The sequence below is a fragment of the Hyaena hyaena genome, unplaced genomic scaffold, assembly GCF_003009895.1.
Source record: "Hyaena hyaena isolate Hyena2069 unplaced genomic scaffold, ASM300989v1 scaffold_818, whole genome shotgun sequence".
Taxonomy (NCBI): domain Eukaryota; kingdom Metazoa; phylum Chordata; class Mammalia; order Carnivora; family Hyaenidae; genus Hyaena; species Hyaena hyaena.
In genome coordinates, this window is record NW_024081451.1 from 41,579 (window position 1) to 59,416 (window position 17,838).

Below are 17,838 nucleotides of genomic sequence, written 5' to 3' on the forward strand. Positions count from 1 at the left end.
ATTTTCCTAACATATATCCTGGTTTATTGTAATTATTCACATAATATAACACATTTTCACTGCTCTTGTAATCTCATTTGGAGCCAGCACTGTTACACTCTGGATTTGTGAACCCTTAGGGCAATTTCTTGAATAGCTGCTTCTTTGGAAGAAACACACTTAGGAGAAACACACTTAAGAATAAACACAGGAGATGTTTAAGAGGTTTAAAGGTTTAAGATCAGTTCTCACTTAGCCAACTGTTCTGGTCTCCAACCTTCTAATTTCCCTACCTACCCAATGGGCTTCTATTGGGCTTCAAATTCTTAATACACAGTAAGGACTCAATGCAAGTTGCAAGAATGAATGAGCTCTATTTTTCTCCATGTTGCTATCACACTCACAAGCTGATAATGACTCCCTACTATTTACTGACACTTTTATGAATTTAAAATTATTGTCAGATATGGTCCCAGTGAGCTTACTTTTCTTACAAAGCTCAATATAGTTCCTCTACTAGTCCATGTAGTTTCCCTTTTGCACTTCATAGACCGTTTTCTCATTTTGCACTTACAATTTTACACAATAGTTTGTGCTACCCCCACTAACCCTTTTTTCTCGTGTTCATCATTATAATGATAAAATCAGTTGCTAATGTTGATGAATCTTTACCATTTGCCAGGCTTACGGCCTCAGCATCTTTAATACTTGGAACAACTTTATGGGGTATTTTGTTTTTCTACTTTACTGACCAGGAAATTGAAACAAAAGAGGTTTGATGACTAGTCCAAAGTTACCCAGCATGTACATAGTAGACCCTAAGTTCTTAAGCAAGAGTATTTTGAAATCCTTTACTCTTGCCCACAGTGCTCCTAGTCTCCAAAGATCAATCCAAAGCCCACCTTTCCTTTGAACTTTAGTTTTTCTATTATCTCTTAGTGTCAAGAAAGTATTCCCATAGTGTTTATTGTGAGCAAATATTTAAGTCTTTAGGAATCACCTCAAATTTGTGTAAAGGTAAACAAAAAAAGAGGGGGCAGGGAGAGAAACCTTGAAAGGTATCCGTTTGCTCTCAGTATTTCAGTACTGTTGGGTAAGATTAGTAATGCCAAAAAGGTAATATAAGGATAGCAAGAGTCTTCCTGTCAGTAGGTCCCAATTTAGATGATTTTCTCATAGGGTTTCCATTGTTATTATGACACACCGTTGTAACATTCAGCATTGTACTCTTCTGTCAATACTCTGCAGTGAACTAGAACATTAAAATGTTGTGTAAATTAAGTCTTTCCTTGTCCTTTCTCTCTTTCTCTTTTTTTTTTTTTATCACCTGGTTGACTGACCTTGAGGTTTATGAAAGCTATTTTCACATACTTTTCTCATACAGGCTTCCTTAGGCTGGCCTTTTCATTATTTTTGGATGCTGTTCTGGGACTCTTCCCCAGCTTCCCCCTCTTTCTGCATGTACCTTTCCTTGTGAGATATTCACTTTCAGCACAGATCTGATATTTCCTCAAGCGGTGCTCAGAAACTTAGCTGGAGGGGCCAGATCAGCTCATCTTAAAATCATATGTCCCTTAGATTTTCAAATGAGCTTAGGTAGGAGACATTGGTTAGTTTTGTAATTATTATTATTATTTCAGGTATTTCTTTCCTAAACTATACCACAAGTTCCTTGAAAATAATAATAAAAAACCCACTTTATTCATTTCTCTGGATTTCCTACTTACTATATAATAGATATTTAATAAATGCTATGAAAAATGTAGACTAAATATTATTTCATTTTGTCAGTATAAGAACAATTACTCCATTAGCTAGATACACTATTTTAAAAGAAAAACAAAACGCAAAAATCCCCTTCTCTTTTCTAAACTCTTGGTGGGGTTGGATTCTTTGATCAGACAATATTTGAATTTCCTTCTGTTGTTAATTTTGAAGCCAGAGAAAATCCATTTTCTACCTTAAATAAATAAGTAAAGAAATATTTTACAGTTAGCCTTAGAAGTATTACCAAAAGCTATCATTAAAAAAACATTCCATAATGTTCTGTTAAAATCATTACAAAATACTGATTTAAACCAATATAAAGGGAAAAAAAAACAGCCTTTTACTCAAGAATAATTCTCATGTCCCTCACTACTCTCCAAGGCAAGAGGTAAAGAATATTACTGAAGAACATGGGTTATGGGAGTCAGAAATTGGCTTCAGTCGTGCCTCCTTTCTTTATTAACCCTAAATTTTCCTGAGTTTAAGACTGCTATGTCCCTGTTTCTGCATAAGAATTATAGGAATGATAACACCCAACTGGCAGGCTGCTGGAAGGAACAAATCAGCTAACGTGTATAAAATCTGTAGCACAAACCCCAGGCCTATTAATTGATAGCTGTTATTAGATTTCATATCATGTTCTCTCAGAAAATTCAAAGTAAACTATTCTTTTGTCAGGTCAGACACTGGAGGTTGACTTCTGACCCTTACACTCTTTATATTACTTCCTTTTCTTTCCAGTTCTATTGCCTGAGAAGTATTTGAGGTCTAGGAGCAGACTTCATTCTTTTTTTTTTTTTTTTGGCATTTTTATTTTATTTACTTTTTAAATAGTTTATTGTCAAGTTGGTTTCCATATAACACCCAGTGCTCATCCCAACAAGTGCCCTCCTCCATGCCCATCACCCCTCTTCCTCTCCCCCACACCCCCGTCAGCCCTCAGTTTGTTCTCATCATTCAAGAGTCTCTCATGGTTTGCCTCTCTCCCTCTCCCCACTATTTTTCCCCTTCTTCTCCCCCACGGTCCTCCATTAAGTTCCTCCTAATCCTCCTATACGTGCAAACATATGGTATCTGTCCTTCTCTGACTGACTTATTTCACTCAGCATAACACCCTCAAGGTCCATCCATGTTGCTACACATGGCCAGATTTCATTCTTTCTCATTGCCACATAGTATTCCATTGTATAGATAAATCATATCTTCTTGATCCATTCGTCCCTTGATGGACACTTAGGCTCTTTCCATGTTTTGGCTCTTGTTGAGAGTGCTGCTATGAACATTGGGGCACCTGTGCCCCTATGCATCTGCACTCCTGTATCTCTGAGGTAAATTCCCAGCAGTGCTATTGCTGGGTCATAGGGGAGTTCTATTGTTAATCTTTTGAGGAACCTCCACACTTTTCCAGAGGGGCTGCACCAGTTTGCATTCCCACCGACAGTGTAGGAGGGTGCCCATTTCTCCACATCCTCGCCAACATCTAGAGTCCTCTGATTTGCTCATTTTAGCCTCTCTGACCGGCGTGAGGTGGTATCTCAGTGTGGTTTTGATTTGTATTTCCCTGATGAAGAGGGATGCTGAACATCGTTGCATGTGTCTCCTGGCCATTTGGATGTCCTCTTTGGAGAAGTGTCTGTTCATATCTTTTGCCCTTTTCTTCACTGGATTGTCTGGTTTTTGGTTGTGGAGTTTGGTGAATTCCTTATAGATTTTGGATACTAGCCCTTTATCTGATATGTCATTTGCAACTGTCTTTTCCTATTCCGTTGGTTGCCTATTGGCTTTATGGATTGTTTCCTTTGTTATGCGGAAGCTTTTAATCTTGATGAGGTCCCAATACTTCATTTTTGCTCTTGATTCCCTTGCCTTTGGGGATATGTCAAGTAAGAAATTGTTGCGGTTGAGGTCAAGGAGGTTGTTTCCTGCTTTCTCCTCTAGGGTTTTATTGGTTTCCTGTCTCACATTCAGGTCCTTTATCCATTTTGAGTTTATTTTTGTGCATGGTGTGAGAAAATGATCTAGTTTCATTCTTCTGCATGTTGCTGTCCAGTTCCCCCAGCACCATCTGTTAAAGAGGCTGTCTTTTTTCCATTGGATACTCTTTCCTACTTTGTCAAAGATTAGTTGGCTGTACACTTTTGGGTCCATTTCTGAGTTCTCAATTCTGTTCCATTGGTCTATGTGTCTGTGTTTGTGCCAATACCATACTGTCTTGATGATGACAGCTTTGTAGTGGAGGCTAAAGTCTGGGATGGTGATGCCTCCCATTTTGGTTTTCTTCTTCAGTATTACTTTGGCAATTTGGGGTCTTTTGTGGTTCCATACAAATTTTAGGATAGTTTGTTCTAGTTTGAGAAGAATGCTGGTGCAATTTTGATTGGGATTGCATTGAATGTGTAGATTGCTTTGGGTAATAATGACATTTTAAATATATTTACTCCTCCAATCCATGGAGCAGACTTCATTCTTGATAATCAGGGCCTGTTCAGCATGCTTCTCCAGGAAGGAAGCCATATTTAGCCTTCATTCGCCTCTACAAGATGGTTGAATGCTTCCTTCGAACCAAAATTCCTTGTTTGCTTCTTGAGTGTTTCATATGTGTGTGTGTGCATGTGTGCTTTATTGTTGTAGTTGTTCTTTAATTTCAACTGGATAGACATTGTCCTTCTAAACATGTTCTATTACAAAGATAAATGATATTGTCTTAATTAACTTTGTGGCTGTTATACGGTTTCTTCCTTTGTATCTTTTTCTTTCTCACTATGTATTATAAAATAAATACCCATCCTTTGAAGCAAACAGATGCTCAGTCATCTTCTCCCATCAACTAAGTTCTCAATGAACATGGTGCAAGTACTCACCACATGTCTACAAACTGAATATTATGGAAGTCATCTTAGAAGCAGTTGAAAAAAAATGGAAGAAATGGAAATAGTCTTGCTTTCAAAGAGGTCACAATCTACTTGAAGTGACAACATTGACACAGTTTACTCACTCCATGTCTGTAATAATGCTGTGCTGTGGAGTAATTTTGTTCACTAATACTGTATATCCATACCCCCAGTTTTGGACTGTGGGTAGAAATACTTCTCTGATAAGTCACATATCTGTTACATTTATATAAATGTGTTCATGTGTTTATTCAGCAAATACTTATCAAGCCTTTCTAGGACTTGTCTCAGGAGGACTTTTGTGCTATATCATATGTGTACAGTAACAATAATTCGATTAAGTTTTAAAGATCTAGTTGGCTTTATTCATCGATTCATAAATTGGGCAGCTTCCTGTCTAGCACGTAAGGGAGAGCTGCAAAGGGCTACAGGAAAATAAGCATTTTTAAAGTAGAGAGGAAGTTTAAAAAAGAAAACTATTAGCCAAGAATTTATTGTTTTAGGCAAGTTCACACTCCTAAGGGGAATTGAAAGGGTTTATCAGCAAACATCTGAGTGCTGATCAGGAAATTCCATGTTGACTGGTTAAAGGTCACATTTCTGGGGGGGTTGAAACTACAGTGAGAGTTAGTTATTAAATCTTGGTTTACTGACTTGGGGGCCTTACCTAAGTGACACCATTGGAGGCCTGTGGTTTTCTTTTTAACACATTATGTTTATTTTATAACAGCTTTTTATGACAACTTTTTTTCCAAGTTCTCACTTGTTCTGAGGAAAAGGAAAACCGTCTACAGAATCTAACATGTTATCATTCAACTTGACATTACGTTCTCTAGAAAGTTTTCTTTATCAGCCACCTGCACCTTTTTCAAGGTCTGGTTTGGATTTTCACCTGTAACTGTCAGCACTGTACCTGCCCCCTGACCCTCAAGGGTAAATTCTGCTTATGAATCCGTCTCCTTCACCAGACATTCAAGTTAAGGGGAGTTTCTGTGTCCTTATCATTACTGTATTCCCAATGCCTAGCAGGGCGTAGTTATGTTCCAAAATTGCCTGATAAGTTACACTAGGTGACACCTTTGTCTTTGTGAAAGTAGATTCTGGGCCAGCAACTTTATACTAGGAGCTAAACAGTTTAGGCCAACATTCACCATAACTGCTTCTAAAGCTACCAAATTCCAAATGATGAAATCTGGCTTCATAAACTATAATTTGGTCTTTGAATTCTAAGTCCACTTCACCACCCTGAAGTTAATTCCTTGATTTGAGGCTGTGTTTTATGTTTTGTCACTTTGTACTCCTGAATATGTATGTCCCTGAATGCTTTGATCACTTGAAGTGAGTGACACAAAACTCTTGTCTCTCTGTGCTTGAGAGCAGTGGTACTTTTCTTCCTTTCCTAAATCACAGTTGAGCCTTTTTAAAGCTTTCATTAGAATTCTCCCTTTTGGCTTATTTATTTTCTGGTCTTGTCAATGACTCAAGTTAAAAAGCACACCTATCTCGTGTTGTGTGTCTGACAATACTGTAACACCCTTCCGGTTAACAATCGATTCGATGTTTTACATTTACCCATATATCAATGTTGATGATATTCTTATATATCTTAAGTGATAAACAAAGAGTGAAAATATTGGGCATTTTAAAATCATCTCTACCTACTTCAAGTTTGCAAATGCCTATCTCCTTGAGGGAGGAAGAAAAGTCACTTCACACAGACATTTTGTCTCTTTAAGAACTCCACCCTCCTTCTTTTTAATCCCAGAGATGCCAGAGACAAGCTTTTTAGGACAAAAGAAAAACTGACTTGTTTTCTCTGGTTTTTGGCTATGACTTTCACCATTGCTTTGTTTTATTTTAATCGGATACATTGGCATGAAAGTTGAAGTAGATTCCAAGAAGTATATGCTGGGCTTTTCATTGGCATATCAAACAGGGAATCATTCAGGCCATATATTAGCAAGCAGCCAAGTAATTAATAATAACACACGTGGAAGAAAATGAATGTTTTGGTTGAGAAGGAGAATGAGAAGTCAGACAAAGGCCTGGACTTCATGTCCTTGCCCTCAGCAGCAGCAAAAATAATGTTATGAATAGCATTTAACTTGAATTTGCAGCAAACTGCTGCTTTTATCATAAACAATTGCCAGATGGTATACATTATCTTTCTTTTTTCCCCTTTCACAAAAGCGGCATTAATTGCAGAGCAGCCCAGGGCTCCACTCAGCTCATCAGTGTGATAACACTTCATGACCCTGATTAGCCGTCAGTCTACTCAATTAAAAAGATCATTTAGACATTCACCCAATCATTTGCCTATCGAGCCACCTGGGCCTCAACCAGGGGCTCCATTTTTAACATTCTCCTGCCCTCTCTCATCTTGCCTAGCTTTTTTACATATCTCCAAAAGACGTAATTGAATTAAATAAAGCGTCTCAGGGGCAGCTGCAACATCTGCTGTTTGTGGTATGTCAAGCCTTCAGCATTAAAAACAGTTACATATGCTCCAAATTAGCAGGTCGCAGAGATGAAACAGTCGATGATAGTGTTTTTGTGCCAGCGTGAGAAGCGGCTCACAGCTGTGTGCAATTTACAATTAAAGGCTTTATCAGAGCTCAATTGTACTAGTGAATCAAGTGGTGAGAGGTCAGTTAGTGAATTAGACCAATTAGAGCTTGTACAGTTAAATTATCTGTCTTATTACCTACTGATAAACAGCCTTGTCATATCTTTACTGGAATGATGAAGCTGAATGAGTTTTATGAAGTGATAATATGTGTTCACTACAGTGGAACTTAGTGGTTTGTGAATTCAAAATCTATAGCAACACAACGGCTTTCTATAACCTTTTAAAACAGCTATAAAGCAAGAAACTTGGAATTGGTTAAAACACTTCTGATGCAGTCGGTTGTAGCTACTTGTGAATTCATCTCCAAGGACAGGTTTTTAAAAAGCATTCGGTAGCAGAATGACGTACGGATCCCCAAACTTTATTTTTATTTAATATCAATTCTTTTAAGAATTACCTTCAATGGGAATAAAGGAGAAAGCAAAACTGTGTCTGGAAAATGCAATGACCAAACACTCTAAAACAGTTTCTGAAGAGGAGATAGTTTTCATGGGTGTAACAACTTATTTCTTTTGGAAATATCAATTCATCATTTATTATCATAATCAGGAAAATAGTTCATAGTTCAGAAGTTGCAATCTCCACATACAGGACAAGGCACACCCATTTTTATGTTTCTGTATTGTAAAGATGAGAAGCGGATCCATGGATAAAAGATTGTGGTTAAATGTCCTATGGTAAGTAATTGGTGAATTATCTGCATTTTGACTTTGCCTTGCATGAATGCTCATCCTTTGTCTGCTTAGACAGTCTCATGATTACCAAATAATGGGAAGTTTTTATTAGTACAAGTATTGTTGAATAGAAAGACTAACAAAACTAGACCTAATCAAAAGTCAGAAAGCAATCTGGAGCAAATATCTCAAAGAGCACATATTTATGTTTTCATTAATAATTCAAATTTTTAAAATATTTGATATTAAATTTCAGGAAAAAAGTCATAAGAGGCATATTAAACATTATCTGTGAGTTAATTCAATCTTTTCTTAACATTAAATTTAAAAATTTGTAAAACTTATTTGATTAATTTAACTTTAGTTTTATTAAAGATGTAGAAACTGTTATATTCTTCAAAAAGCAGCAAAAATTTTTACTTCATTTTTTAATGTTTATTTATTTATTTAGAGAGAAAATGTGTGCACAGGAGCGGGGGAGGGGCAGAAAAAGTGGGAGAGAGAATCCCAAGCAGGCCCCTCGCTGTCAGCACAGAGCCCAATACAGGGCTTGATCTCGAAAACTCTGAGATCATAATCTGAGCCAAAATCAAGAGATGGTCACTAAACCAATTGAACCACCCAGGCATCCCTAAAACCATGTTACTTTGTAACATATTTCTGCATTCCTATATAATTTACTAAATCCTATTATTATTACAATAAACATATTCAATAGTATACATGGGTCAAAACTATATCATTCTTTAAAGGAAAGTATTACAAAGTGTTTTAATAATCAAGAATCAATACCCTGTTTATAAAATATGCTTACAGAGAAGCATAATAAATTCTCTCCACTAAGAAGACACAACATAAAAATATCAATTTATCTCAAGTTAATCTATGATTATATTATAGTGTTAACTAAAATAATCAGTGTTTGGGGCGCCTGGGTGGCTTAGTCGGTTGAGCGTCCGACTTTTGCTTAGGTCATGATCTCGCGGTTCGTGGGTTCGAGCCCCGCGTCAAGCTCTGTGCTGACTGCCAGCTCAGAGCCTGGAGCCTGTTTCAGCCTGTGACTCCCTCTCTCTCTGACCCGCCCCTGCTCGCGCTGTCTCTCTCTCTCCTAGAAATAAATAAAACATTTAAAAAAATAAATAAAATAAAATAATCAGTGTTTTACAAAAATGTAGAATAACTTTAAATTTTATTTCAGATGTGCGAAGAACATTAAATAAATCTTGAAAAAGAGAATTCAGGAGAGACATATTCTAACAGCCACAAGAATGAAAATAGTATAAACCTGGCATAGGCATAAATAGAGCAAAAAGAATAAACTGTAGAAATACAAAGTCAAATGAAGGTCAGTTTAGAGATTTTATTATAAGAAAATGTGGTCTTTTAAGTTCATGTGAAATATGATTTTTAACTTGGTCTAAGAACAATGACTGACAATTTAAACAACGAGGAATCATCTATATACCAAAATATGATTTATTTATCATATTTGTATGCTAAAAAGTTTTGGAGGTCAATAAATTAAATATTTAAAAAGGAAATATTAAAATCACTATAAAAATATTGAAGACCTAAATATCTCATTTGAATTAAATAGTGCCTTTCCAATTATGACAATATGGTAGTCACACTGTAAAAAAACAGAATCAGATTTGGTGATATAAAATATACTCATGATTCTATACTTAAAAATTTTTTAGAAATCATTTAAAAACACAGAGAATGGGAAACTACACTAAAAAGCATAAAGCTGACAACTTTTCAATATCATTAATGTATAAATATTGTAAAAGATATACATTTATTATTGAATAATAAGCTCATAGAATGGAAATAATAATTTGAAAATATATACACATAGAAACACATACAAATAAGTATGTAGAAATATTTTCACTAATAATCATAGAAATCCTATTAGAATAAAGAATATGTATCATGTTTTAATTAATATAACCCTCATTTCAGTAAAACTGAAAAAGGATAGCTAACTTTTTTATGGTAAATGGTGCAAAATCCATGGCAAATATTACCTCATCCTCACAACAAATGAAGAAAATGAGATACTAATAATTAGTCTCTACCTTTTACAGATGAATAAACTGAGGCCCTAAAAGATTAAATGGTTGCTTGCCTAAGTTTACACAGGTAGCATATATGTATATATATATATACACACACAGATATATATAGATATATATATATGCATATATATGAGTGTGTATATATATGTATATATGGGGATTATTTTCCATGCATAGCTTATATATATACAATACATACATATATATGTATACAAATATATATATGTATGTATTGTATATATATATGTATATATGGGGATTTTATTTTCCATGCATATGCATATATATGTGTATTTTTCTTGTTTGTAAAATGGAGATAGTTCTCCATTCCATATACAAAAGGAACTCACTGAAGAACCCTCGTCCAGTGGTGATTTGAGATATGCCACACATTCTCCTTTTGGCTGAAGAATAGAGACACAACTTTACAAAATACTGTAATGCACTAACAATTAGTTTTAGTCAGAATGTTATTTTTAAATAGAAAACAACCACCTGGGTGTAAATATCTGAGCTTCCTTCCAACATCTTTATCTCCTCCATCAAGAAATTTGGGAACCACATTATATTGGAAAGATGTGATTCAATAAAACACAGTGTAGTAAATTAGTTAGGAAGCAAACCAGTGTTCACGGGATGATTCTTTTGTGCTTATTGTCCCATTTGTTATATGTTTTTAAAAGTCGCTGTTCTGAACCATTTCAGTAATTTGACTTTACCAACAAATTATTTGAAAGTAGATTTTCTTTAATCATTACTTTTGCCTGTAAACTCAGCTGGCTTAGATAAACTCATTTGCTTCTTGGGAGATACAGGATCAAGGATTCATATTGCACATAAAAAATTAATTCTTTGTCCATTATTATTTTCAGCCTGTGTTAATAATGTATTAGATGGGCTTACTGCATAGATATGGATGTATAGATGGGCACACTTTGGGTTAGGCTGGTCAGATGTGCTTCTGAGATCACTCTTATTCCAAACCAAATCTAATGCTTATTGGTTTACTGTTTGAAGAAATATGACTCAGTTCATAAGAGGTTTATTCAAAGTGTACTTATCAAAACATTGCCCTGGTAGAAAGTTTATTTATAATATTGATCAAGCCATCTTACCCTGGTGTACAAATGATTAATACACTATTAAATCTTATGATATGAGTAAGCCACAGGACAACTTTTTTACAACTATCAAAGTACAGTTGCATAAAAAACGATATAACAGCATCTTACATGTCTTTCCTATTGTTATGTCTATTTTCACAGCATATAAAATAAATGTACTTTTAAAATATAAAATGTTACACCTGAATAACTATATCCAAGAGAGTATTTAGTGTATGTACTCTCTAGAACAGTACTTCCAAATTTTTTCAAGGAAATATATATTTTTTATTCTAAGGAATAAAGCCAGAGATAAAAAGAAATAAATAAAATGAAGGTGCAAGAAAATCTCTAAGTTCTTTAGTAAAAACTTTCTGCCTTTAAATATTTATTTTAAATAAATCATATATAAAGAAGCTTTTTACTTTGCCCATAGTTATTTTATAATTTAATCAGTCCACAACATGTAATATTAAAATTATATTTTCAATCATAAATGCTTCTAATCATCACTTTTTAGAATAAAAAATGTAAACATTATTAGAACAAACTTAAACTATTTGTAATAGTATATCTCACTTCCATACCTAGGCTTCTAGTGTTGTAGAGGAAAGGTCATGCATCTATGGAAATATGTGTGTATGTGTGTAATCTATGGAGGTTAGTCCATCCCCATATTCATTATCTTCAGAGCTCTCCACGCTAGCACAGCAGCCTCAGCCCTTCTTGGTTCCCTACTATACCTCTCTTCTTTCTTCCATATTGTCTGTCTTAAACATATTTCCTTGTCCTAAAATGTTCAAGGCCACTAGAACCATATTGTTATCACAATTTCTTCAATATGTGTTTGTCTCTGTCACCTACAGGAATTTATCTATGGTTCTTACCATAGAGCCCACTATCTCCTATTTATCCTTCAACTTTATAGTGGTAGGCAGTTAATACTTCTGAATTTTGGTCCCTCCCATCTGTCTCCTGTTTTACCAACCATAACTAAGTGTTCTTTCTATCCCCTCTACTCCAAGACTGGGAACCTCTGTGTCTATGGCAACAGCTAGTTAGAATACAGTGGTATAAATAGATGGAAACCAGATGTCCAACATGGAAACTTTTCAATAACTCTGATTCCTCATTAATCAGGGTAATGGGTTTTTTGTCCTGACATTAATAGTCTAGGGCTTATCTTTAACAAACTCTGTTTAGAACTTTACACTCCAGCAAAATGGGGGCTTTTAATTCCCTGGCATCACAAATTTGACACATCAGGGCATCTAATTATTCCATCTTCACTTTCTGTAATATCCCTTCTCTTTTGTTGATATATGCCTCAATACTAATGTTTAGTTCAGGGATGTTAAGTATAACTCAGGCCTTGTACATTTTTCTTTGTGTCCACTCTTCCAGGATGTCTTTCGTGAGGCTTCCATTACAGTTAAGTTGTCCCTAGGAGGACCCAAAGACTTCATTTCAATACTTAATGCACTGTAGCTTAATAATTCATTTGAAACACCCTTCCAGGGCAAAGACATGACATTATTTGTCCTTGTATCCCGAAGGCCTAGAATAACCAATATATGCGGTGAACTGAAATTAGAATATGTAACTAAAGCTAGCCTAAGTTTTGGCCACATAATAATGGGGATAGTTTCTCCAGTAAATATATTGTATATTTCTGGGGTTACACCATGGAGAGTTTATCCTTCACAAAGGTATGTTTGGTGTGCCAGAACTTGAAATTATTCCCTTGATCAGATAATGTGTATACTGTCTGTATCTAAAAATAGGAACTCACTTCTCAACATCACTGCAGGCTTTCCGAATGTAACTAAAGTTTTATCCCTTATCTAGATATTTGACTTCTTATTTCTCTGTCTCCCTTTTGTGAGCTAATAGATGATGGAGACATCCAAGACCAAAAATGTATCCTCTTCAACGAATTTGCAGTGATTCTCACTGTGGCCACTTCCTGTTTTTTCCTGAAAGAGTTGTGTCAGGCTGAATCAAGCAGATTTCACTGTATTCCCAGCATTGAGGGGCTTCATTGTCAAGGTGTTCTAGGGATCTTTATGACAGGTTTGCGAACTGTTTTTCTGATTTTCAAGGACACAAGTTTAAGAGAAACAGTGGGCCTCTGTCTCAATATCTGTTTTGCACAGGGATACAAGGCTTTCATTTCAAATATTTGGCAAATCTAAATGGCACTTTAGAAACACAGGCTTATAATTATCAATGAATCTCTCTCTTGCCTTTGACAGAGAATAAATTTATTGAGAACTTTGCGACATTTTATACCCAAGTGGAAGGCTAACTATTATTTCCTCTGTTGATTAACTAGAATAACTTTGCTGTAAACTTTTTGTAGGAAGCACACACTATGTGAAAATTAATTTGTTACTTTCTGTAATTATAGTGCATTTTCATGTTAAGATTTCCAAAGGTGTGTTAAAATTCTAATTTGATCTAATATATAACTTCAGAAATCACTAGTTATCATTAAACATCCCTTTAAAAAACTTTTTTGCCTATTTGTTATAAGCCACAAATTGCTATAGACACTGAGGACACATCTGTGAATAAATTCCTGCCTTCACAGAATTTGCATTCTAGTGTGGGAAAGAGATTACATGCAAGTGTATATAAGAAACAAACAAACTAACAAACGTGCTTACCAGGAAGGAAGGGAAGGGGGAAATAGTTTCAAACAGAGAAGGAGGCAAACTCTTAAGACACTCTTAACTAATTTTTTAAATGTTTTATTTATTTCTGAGAGAGAGAGAGAGAGAGACAGCGTGAGCAGGGGAGGATCAGATATAGAGGAAGAGACAGAATCTGAAACAGTCTCCAGGCTCTGAGCTAGCTGTCAGGACAGAGCCCGATGCAGGGCTTGAACCCACGAACAATGAGATCACGACCTAAGCTGAAGTTGATGCTCAACTGACTGAGCCTCACAGGGGCCCTCTTAAGAGACTCTTAAATACAGAGAACAAACTGAGGGTTGATGAGGGAAGTGGGAGAGAGGGGGAAATGGGTGATAGACACTGAGGCCTGAGGAGGGCACTTGTTGGGATGAGCATTGGGTGTTGTATGTAAGTGATGAATCATGGAAATTTATCCCTGAAAACAAGAGCACACTGTATACAAGGTACAGTAGCTAACTTGACCATAAATTATATTTAAAAAACCAAACATGTTTGAAAGAGTGACAAGTGCTATGAAGAGAACAGTGTTTATGTGCATAAAGAGTAATTAAGGTAAAGGTCAAAACAGCTCCCTTTAAAATTAAATATTTGAACAGAGGACATTGGAGCAGAGACTTGAATGAATAATGAATAGTAGCCAACAATTAGAATATCTGCAAAAACAAATCCAGAGAAAAATAGCAAATGGAAAGCTTCTTAGGAAGGGATGGGTTTGATCTGTCAGAACAGCAATGACACCAATGTGACTACAGGTTGGCTGTGAAGGGACTACTTTAATACTACTTTAATATTCTATGATACCTAGTAGACCCTCAACTTGACTATACGAACAAAAGAAAGAAGTAAATGTGAGTTTCCTCTCACTGTGACTATTCCACACTTTGCCTCATGACAGGCCCTTCTCGGTGCTCATTGGAGTTTCTTCATCAAGCGTCACAACACAAGTAGCTGGGAAGCTGGGAAACACCAGATTAAGTGTCAGGAGGTTTGAGTGCTGTTGTGAATTTACCTGTTCCTGGTACTGTGACTGTGAACAGACTGTTGACATTTCTGATCTGCTTTTGTTTTGGCTACTCTGAGCCAATAAGCCCTGCTTTCCTCAAAATATTGTTGAGATCAAACAATATTAAATACATGAAAGCACTTTACTACTATGACATATTACTCAAATATAAGCATACTTATAAGTTCTTTGGTCCCTTTCATGCAGAAAATAAACTCAATATAGAAACTAACTTTATTCTTCTCTTTACCCAAAAAATGTCTCATTTTTTGCCTAGAATCATGGTTGGCAATTAGTCCTTTATGCAGTTCTCAGATAGATTCACGATCACTTTTTTTATAATAAGATCATTTTAATGACATCCTTAGTCATTTAAACATTTTATATAATATGTTCTAGCAAATAAATCATTTTTTTAATGTGTTACCATATTGACTTGTTTGATCTACCACCAATGAGGAAGACACTTTATTCACGTAAAGGGGCACAGTGAATGTTCAATGAATGTGGTTACTATCTGAAAATATTCAGGTTTCATGACTTGATTACCTGATGATGTTCAATTTGATAGACAACTGATAGAATGAATATTTGTAAACACATACAATGGCATATATCTTAAGAGGTCTAATTGAAGGGTGCCTGGGTGGCTAGGTCTGTTAAGCTTCTGACTTTGGCTCAGGTCATGATTTCATGATTTGGGAGTTTGAGCCCCACGTCGAGCTCTGTGTGGACAGCTCAGAGCCTGGAACCTGCTTCAGATTCTGTGTCTCCCCCTCTCTCTCTGCCCCTCCCTTGCTTGTGCCCTGTCTCCTTCTCTCTCAAAAATAGTAAATAAACATTAATTTTAAAAAAAAAAAAAGAGGTCTAGTTGTGTAGAATTTCCTAGTCTAAATGTTTATGATTATTTTAGGTTACCATGTTTAGTTTTAGTCATGTACGCCCTTTAAGAGGTCTGTGAACTATGGTTTAAAACAACTGGCTGAGAGCTTTTAATTGAGTATTTTCTTGTGTTTTAAAAATCGGATTTGTGTATGTTTGCCTTATTTCTTCACTTGTCCCTTTCTAGTCTTCTTAAGACCATTTAGTAGTAGTTTGACATTTCACTTGATGGTCACATCAGACAGAGCTGAATTTCCATATGACAGAAAAAGCTTGCATAGAGGACCCCCACGATTCCAACCACAAAAGTAATACATTCAGATTTCTCTATAGTTAGTGAGATACATTTTATGAAAATAATATTCCTGTTCTTTTGGCTATTTATACATAATATTCTTTTCAAAGTATATAACATGTAAAATCACAATTGATGTTTTTACTTATTAGTTATTTTTTTCTTCTAGTTGTTGTTTTTTCTCCAACTCAAACCCTTTATTCTATTTCTGAAGGACCTACATATTCGTCCACACTAATTACTGAAGAGACTGAATTTATTGACCAAATGCTGTTTAATTTTCTGTTGTTAATTTTGATTCTACATTTCTTTGGTATCTAGAGAAATCTTGTTTTTACTTTTTAAAGGTATTTTCAAGTTTGTAGAATAATAAGAAATCAGCCAAGGGAAGAATTAGTTTATGTTGTGCTTACAAGCAATGATTTAAATGGATGTCAGACTTACATACATTTGTTGTTTCTTTTTTACAGCACACATATCAATGAATAGTTTGTTTTTCTTAAGATGTAAAGAATAAAAATGTGTATAAAGCATACAGTTATTTTTCCTTTGAATAGTCTTGTCCTCACTCAAGAGACAACCACACTCATTACGTTGAAGAACATTTTTTCAGTCATCCTTTTGTAAACCATAGATATTTTTTCAAAAGATTATGTTTTATGATCTTTTTCTTTTCATTTAACACTATGTCTAGGAAATAATTCATAACATTATATAAAAGATCATTTTATCATTTTTACTGATGCATAGATTTCTATAATATATGCATATAATAATTTATTATATTACTCTCCTGTTGAAGGCTATTTATATTGATTTTAATTTTTCTAATTAAAAATAATTTTGCACCAATGCACTAATTGTTTTTTTTTCCAGCTTTCTTGAGGTGTAATTTAAAACAAATTATGTAGGGGCGCCTGGGTAGCTTAGTCGGTTAAGCGTCCGACTTTCGCTTAGGTCATGATCTCGCGGTTCGTGGGTTCGAGCCCCGCGTCGGGCTCTGTGCTGACTGCCAGCTCGGAGCCTGGAGCCTGTTTCAGTCTGTGACTCCCTCACTCTCTGACCCTCCCCTGCTCACGCTGCCTCTCCCTCTCTTCTAGAAATAAATAAAACATTTAAAAAAAATAAAAATAAAAAAAATAAAACAAATTATGTAGTTTAAGGTGTACGACATGATGATTTGTTATATGCATCTATTGGACAAAGATTACTATAGGAAGGTTAAGGTAAGAAATCCATCACTTCATATAATTAATATTCTTGAGAGTTAAGAACTTTTAAGATATGCGCATATAGCACCTCTCCTGTATACCATACTCTACTGATAACTGCAGTCACCATTCTGTATAGGAGATAAACAGAACTTATTCATCTTCTAACTGGAAATTTGTATCCTTTGACCACATTTATGCATTTACCTAACTCCTTCCTCCATCTCTGGCAATAACTGAATGCTATGTGTTTGTAAGGGTCAGTTGTGGGTTTCTTTAGATTCTACCTACAAGTGAAATCGTAGAGTATTAATGTTCATCCATGTCGTCACTAACGGCAGTGTATCTCTCTGTTTTCCTATATAGGCTTATGTATTTCAAATATATGCTTCCATCAAATGAATATATTATTATATATATTATGAATAGTATTACATACAGGAACATTACACTTTCTTTATCCATTCACCTGTCAATAAACATTATACACGTAGGTTGTTTCATGTCTTTTGTTATTTTAAATAATGCTACAATGAACATGGAGGTGCACATATATCTTCCTTGTCCTGATTTGATTACTTGGGGATACATACACAGAATTGGGATTGCTGGATCATATGA